Source organism: Jatropha curcas, chromosome 11 (genome assembly GCF_041381405.1).
Source record: "Jatropha curcas cultivar XTBG-Jc1 chromosome 11, XTBG_Jcur_1.0, whole genome shotgun sequence".
NCBI lineage: Eukaryota > Viridiplantae > Streptophyta > Magnoliopsida > Malpighiales > Euphorbiaceae > Jatropha > Jatropha curcas.
Genome location: NC_143161.1, coordinates 15,720,919 through 15,727,945, shown reverse-complemented (window position 1 = coordinate 15,727,945; position 7,027 = coordinate 15,720,919). Strand labels below are relative to the sequence as shown.

General features: G+C 39.2%; 1 long non-coding RNA gene across 1 annotated transcript; it reads left to right on the top strand.

The window, feature by feature from the left end:
- Positions 1-3,156: 3,156 nt before the first annotated feature.
- On the top strand, positions 3,157-5,583 carry LOC149492631 (uncharacterized). The gene is made up of 3 exons (XR_016318950.1): positions 3,157-3,569; positions 3,640-3,706; positions 5,347-5,583. It is a non-coding gene; the product is annotated as an uncharacterized LOC149492631 (long non-coding RNA).
- Positions 5,584-7,027: the final 1,444 nt, after the last annotated feature.

Sequence of the window (7,027 nt, the reverse complement as noted above, 5' to 3'; positions counted from 1 at the left end):
GGGTATGGATTGGCTATCTAGACATCAGGCTATAGTTGATTGTGCAAAGAAAAGGGTGACATTATATACAGCAGCAGGGGAAGAGATTACAGTCGTCGGGAAGCGACGAGATTTTCTGGGTAATGTGATATCAGCCATGGCAGCAAAGAGATTAATTCAGAAGGGTTGTGAAGCATACTTAGTTTGTGCATTGAAAGCAGAGAAAGAAAAGTTAAAAGTGCAAGACATACCAACAGTATGTGATTATCCAGACATATTTCCAGAAGAGTTACCAGGGTTACCACCAAGGAGGGAAGTGGAGTTTACCATAGATGTCTATCCTGGAGCAGCACCAGTATCAATTGCACCTTATAGAATGGCACCAGTAGAGCTAAAAGAGTTAAAGCTTCAGCTACAGGAGTTATTAGACAAAGGCTTTATTCGCCCCAGTGTATCACCTTGGGGAGCACCAGTGTTATTCGTAAAGAAGAAAGATGGATCACTCAGACTGTGTATTGATTATAGACAACTGAACAAGCTGACAATCAAGAATAAGTATCCATTGCCTCGAATCGACGATTTGTTTGATCAGCTAAAGGGTGCAGGCATGTTTTCTAAGATCGATCTCAGGTCGGGATACCATCAGTTGCGGATAAAGGAAGAAGATATCTCCAAGACGGCATTCAGGACCTGATATGGTCACTATGAATTTTTAGTAATGCCATTCGGTCTCACTAATGCACCGGCGGTTTTCATGGATCTTATGAACCGCGTGTTTCATTCATATCTAGATCAGTTCGTGGTGGTGTTTATAGATGACATTTTGGTCTACTCCAGAGACAGGGTTGAACATGATAAACATTTGCGGATTGTACTTCAGACACTGAGGGATAAACAGCTGTATGCCAAGCTCAGTAAGTGTGAGTTTTGGCTGGAAGAAGTTTCTTTCTTAGGACATGTGGTGTCATCAGAGGGTATCAGAGTGGATCCTAAGAAGATTGAAGCTATTATTGATTGGAGACCACCCAGGAATGTTACAGAAGTTCGAAGTTTTCTGGGTTTAGCCGGCTATTACAGAAAGTTCGTAAAGGGATTCTCCATCATTGCATCACCTTTAACAAGATTATTGAAGAAAGAGGTTGTATTCCAATGGGATGATAGGTGTCAGCAGAGTTTTGAAACTTTGAAGAAAAAGTTGACTGAAGCACCAGTGTTGACCCAACCAGTGTCAGGTAAAGAATTTGAGATTTACAGTGATGCCTCTCATACTGGGTTAGGATGTGTACTCATGCAAGACAGTAAAGTGGTAGCTTATGTCTCCAGACAATTGAAGCCACATGAATTGAATTATCCAACCCATGATTTAGAACTGGCAGCCATTATTCTAGCGTTCAAAGTATGGAGGCATTATCTATACGGTGAAAAGTGTTACATTTACACTGATCATCAGAGTTTAAAGTATTTACCGACACAGAAAGACCTGAATTCAAGACAACGGAAGTGGATGCAGATTCTGGCTAATTATGATTATGTCATTAATTACCATCCGGGTAAAGCTAATGTGGTAGCTGATGCCCTTAGTCGAAAACCATTGTATGCTTTGAGAGCAATGAGAATCAACATGGAGTTGCAACAGCAGGGAGCTATTCTAGCACAAATGCAAGTACAACCATCTTGGGTTCAGGAAGTTGCAGAAGCACAGAAGAAAGATGAGCACATAGCACTATGGGTTAAACAAGTACAGGAAGACCATGGTGGGAAATTCAAATTGGATAACAGTGGAGTATTGTTCTATGAAGACAGAGTTGTTGTACCACAAGGGGAAATCAGACAGAAGATTCTGCATGAAGCTCACAACAGTCCATATACAATGCATCCAGGCAGTACTAAGATGTATCAAGATTTGAAGAAAGGCTATTGGTGGCCAGGCATGAAGAAAGACATTGGAAACTTCGTAACAAGATGTTTGACATGTCAACAAGTAAAAGCAGAACATCAATTGCCAGCTGGGTTGCTTCATCCAATAACAGTTCCAACATGGAAATGGGATCAGATCACGATGGATTTTATTACCGGATTACCTCAGACGCAGCGGAAGCATGATGCAGTATGGGTAATTGTTGACAGATTAACCAAGTCTGCGCACTTTCTACCAGTCAGGATGGACTATTCTCTGGACAAGTTAGCAGAAATCTATGTTAGAGAAATCGTTCGACTACATGGAGTTCCATCATCCATTATATCGGATCGTGATCCAAGGTTTACATCGAAGTTCTGGGGTAAACTGCAAGACGCATTAGGAACGAAACTACATTTCAGCACTGCCTTTCATCCTCAGACAGATGGCCAGTCAGAGAGAGTAATTCAAATCAAGACATGATGAGATCATGTGTTATAGAATTTGAAGGCAGTTGGGACAGATATGTACATCTCATGGAATTTGCCTACAACAACAGCTATCAATCGAGCATCAAGATGGCACCATATGAAGCGTTGTATGGCAGAAAATGCAGGACACCTGTGTGTTGGACAGAACTTAGTGAGAAGAAGATTTTGGGTCCAGATTTGGTTAGAGAAACAGAAGAGAAAGTGGAAATCATCAGAAAATGGCTGAAGGAAGCAAGTGATCGACAGAAGTCCTATGCTGATTTAAAGAGAAAGGACATTGAGTATACGGTCGGTGATAAAGTATTTCTAAAAGTGTCACCATGGAAAAAGATCCTAAGGTTTGGAAGAAAGGGTAAGCTTAGTCCTAGGTTCATTGGTCCATACGAGATTCTTGAACGTGTAGGACCATTAGCCTATCGCCTAGCGTTACCTTCGACATTAGATCGAATTCATAATGTCTTTCATGTATCAATGTTAAGGAGATACAGATCTGACCCATCACACGTGTTATCAGCAGAAGAGATTGAAATTCAACCATATCTCACTTATGAAGAAGAACCAGTTCAGATCCTAGCCAGAGAAATTAAAGAATTGCGAAACAAGAAAATAGCATTGGTCAAAGTTCTTTGGAGGAATCATAAAACAGAAGAAGCAACTTGGGAATCTGAAGAAATCATGCGACAACAGTATCCGCATTTGTTCACAACAGGTAAACTTCGGGACGAAGTTTTTTATTTAGAAGGGTAGAACTGTAACATCCTACTGAATCGAATCGTTGCATAGAGTCGAGTCGAGTTGGGCCGAACAAGAACCCAGTTCGAGCCATTTAAATCCAGAGTGGGGTAGAATGGGATGTAACTTAAATAAGTAAAAGAAGTGGACTTACTTGAATGAAACAAAAAGATCAAAGTATAAGGAGTAGGACTTACTTGCACTAAAATATAAAGTTTAGGTATTAAAATGTAACATATGGAAAATATAGGTACTATTTGGTAATTTTTAACACACAATCAAAGATAAATTTGGACTACACGAGACTTCCATTTCAGTTTGCCTTCTTCATTTTCTTCATCTTCATCTTCAACGTCTTCTTCATCTTCATCTTCCTCTTCATCTCCTTTCATCTTTCTCTTCATCTCCTTCCTTTCTCCATCCATTTTCATGTGATTTAAACACTAAATTCAACCTAGAACTCTATCCAAGTAAGTAGCCCTTCTTGATTTTCATACTTTTGTGATATTTTAGATGATTTCTAAGAGTTATTATGTATAGGAGAGGGGAACTCAAAGTTGGAAGAAAAGGAAGCTAAGAAGAGGATTTAAAGCTCTTTTGGTTGAAGGTTTGATATCTCTTTTAGTTTTTCACATTTTCTTGCATGAAAACTTGTGTAGTGTGTTGATAATGAAAACATATATTGCTGAATGTTGAATTAGAGGTCTGTAAATGGTGATAAAGCATGGGATGAATTGAATGAATGAAGTAGATATTGATTTCATGCTGAACCCAGTTTGTTGGACCATTGACCAGTAAATTCACCCTGATTTTGACTCTGTTTAACGATGGAATTAGGAAGTGGTATAGAAGAGTTATTTGTTCCTCTATGTTTTATCTGTCCATGAGGTTTTGAATCACCTAATTTGGAGTTATAAATTGAGAGATATGACCAAAATAGTACAGACTGTGCAGGCTGGAAATCAACAGTCTGGACGGACTGGAAGTTGCTCATTTCGGTAAATATTTGCCTACCTTACCAACGTAATTAAGAGATGTGGTAGAAGACCAATTTGTAGCCTAATGTGTTAGCTAACCATAGAAGGCAGAATCACCTAAATTGGAGTTATATATTGAGATCTGTGACCAAAATAGTATAACTTGTGCAGGCTGGAACCCAACAGCAGGGCAGACTGACAGTTGCTACTTGAGCTCAATGTTTGACTACCTTACCAACGTAATTAAGAGATGTGGTAGAAGACAAATTTGTAGCCTAATGTGTTAGCTAACCATATAATATAGAATCACCTAAATTGGAGTTATAAATTGAGAGATATGACCAAAATAGTATAAACTGGGCAGGCTGGAAACCAACAGCAGGGCAGACTGGCAGTTGCTACTTGAGCTCAATATGTGACTACCTTGCCAACGTAATTAAGAGATGTGATAGAAGAAAACTTTGTACCTTAAGATGTTATCTAACCATAGAATTTAGAATAACCTAAATTGGACGTATACAGAAAGAGTTATGATAGGATTTGTGAAACATGTACAGGCTGTCTGGCAGATTTCAAGAACACATTAGAAATGATGTTGGAATGCATATGTAGATTCATTCACCCGAAAATTATTACTGCATTTTACCTTCTAAGTGAACTTAATTCAAACTAAGAATTTCCTTAATCTGAATGGTAAAATTTAGTTACATAAATATTAGTAAGAATTGCATCGCGGGTGCAATAGCTAGAGTATTTCCATGCAAGTTACTTTATACATTATCAATGGTATGCATTATTCCTCAATAGATATTTTCTAAATAATTCTTGTATTATCACAATACACATAATATGCTCCATTAAGGTTAGGCAGAAACCACATAGATAAGACTATGTCGCGACATAGGATAGCAGATCTGCGCCCCATACAGTTTGGTACTCCAGCTACAGGCTGTTGAGTGGATATGATTTATATACGGGCCATAACAGCCCAGCCATACAGTATTCATCCAGTTTCATACAGTTCATACAGTTTTTCTTATCACTTTGGTTTCACTATAACCTTATGGAGCCATGCAGTTATATGATTTATTATTTATAAAGTATACGATGGTTAATAAAAGTTGCAAAATTTATACAGCATCATGAACAGCAGGTAAAATCATGAAAGTATAATGATATGTGTGCTTATATGTTTATTGTTTTATTTCTTATTAAATTGAGATATCCACTGAGCATTATTTGCTCAGCGAGTTATTTATTTAACTCGTAGGTTTCGAGACTGGACCGTAGAGAATCAGCTTACAACTGCTGCAGTTCATCTGTGGAAGACTCAGTCTTCAGGGTAGCTACTCATTTGGATATTTTGATTCTGTCTATCCTTATCATGGCATGTACAGGGCACACAGTTGGGCCCATTTCATTTTGAAAATTAGTATCATGTCTTGTAAAAATATTAAGTACATATCTATATTTTCCTAATGTAAAAAGCAACAGCTTGACATCATAATCAGCATACAACATGATATTAGCATGAAAAGACATAGGTTCAACCAGATTGTAGCGTCTCAGCTCGGTTCATTTGAGTTAACGGGTGGACCGGGAAGGGATGTTACATGCCTACACATCTCCGATATATAATTTCTTTTTTTTTTTTTTTTTTCGAAGAGAATCAGGTCTAATGTAGTTCGTTTTACATTATGCAATGCTTATACAAAATATCTCTTTAATTGATCTAAATTGCATGGATTTGCAAATTCTAAACCATCTAAATCAGTCAAGATGACGGCTCTGCCGGACAATGCTTTCTTCAGCACATAGGGGCCAGCCCAATAAGGACGAAACTTCCCACGTGGATCTTGAATTGGCTGTCTAATTTCCTTCAGAACCAAACAACCTTCTTCGAGTTTTCTGTCTTTGACCTTCTTGTTAAAATGCCGTGCCATTCTTCTCTGGTAGACTTGATTTTGGTGGATTGCTTGCAATCGCTTTTCGTCCATACCCAAAAGTTGTAAGTGATAATTCTTAGTCCAATCCGCTTCGCTGATCTGGCTTTCCTGAATGATCCGTGCCGACTGAACTTCCAGCTCAATAGGCAATACTGCTTCCATACCATATACTAAAGAATACGGAGTTGCTCCGGTGGGCGTTCTGATTGAAGTCCTATATCCCCATAGGGCATTCGATAACTGTTCATGCCAGGCTTTATGCTTTTTAACTGTCTTCTGCAAAATGACTTTTATAGCCTTATTTGCAGCTTCTACAGCCCCGTTTGCTTGTGGACGATAGGGTGAGGACTTATGATGTTGAATTTTCTTTTGCTTCAGCAGGTCAGAAAATTCACTTTGAAAGTGAGACCCATTATCCGTGATGATCTCGAACGGTGTTCCATACCGACAAAGGATGTTAGTACGGACAAACTGTGCTGCCTTCTTGGCATTTAAAACTGAATAAGAGGCTGCCTCGATCCACTTAGTGAAATAATCTATAGCAACCAAGATGAATTGATGGCCGTTAGAGGCCTTCGGGTGGATTTTTCCGACCACGTCTATGCCCCAAGTTGCGAAAGGCCATGGTGAAGCAATAGGATTCAAATTGACCGGAGGTTGTCTTTGCAGCTTAGCAAAAATTTGACATTTGTGACACTTCTGCGCGTGCCTCACGCAATCTGCATTCATGGTTGACCAGTAATAACCCAGGTTCACAATTTTCGAGCCAAGGCTATCCCGTACATGTGTGGACCAGATTCCCCATTATGTAAGGAATCCATGATGGCTTGAGCTTCTCCCTCATCAACGCACCTTAGGTGCAGGCCATTCCAACTTCTCTTGTACAGAACTCCCCCCAGTAAGGAAATATCCGGATGCTAGCTGTCTCGATGTCCGTTGATCAGTTTTGGTAGATCCCTCCGGGTAGGCTTCATTCTGAAGATAATTCTGTATATCCCAATACTA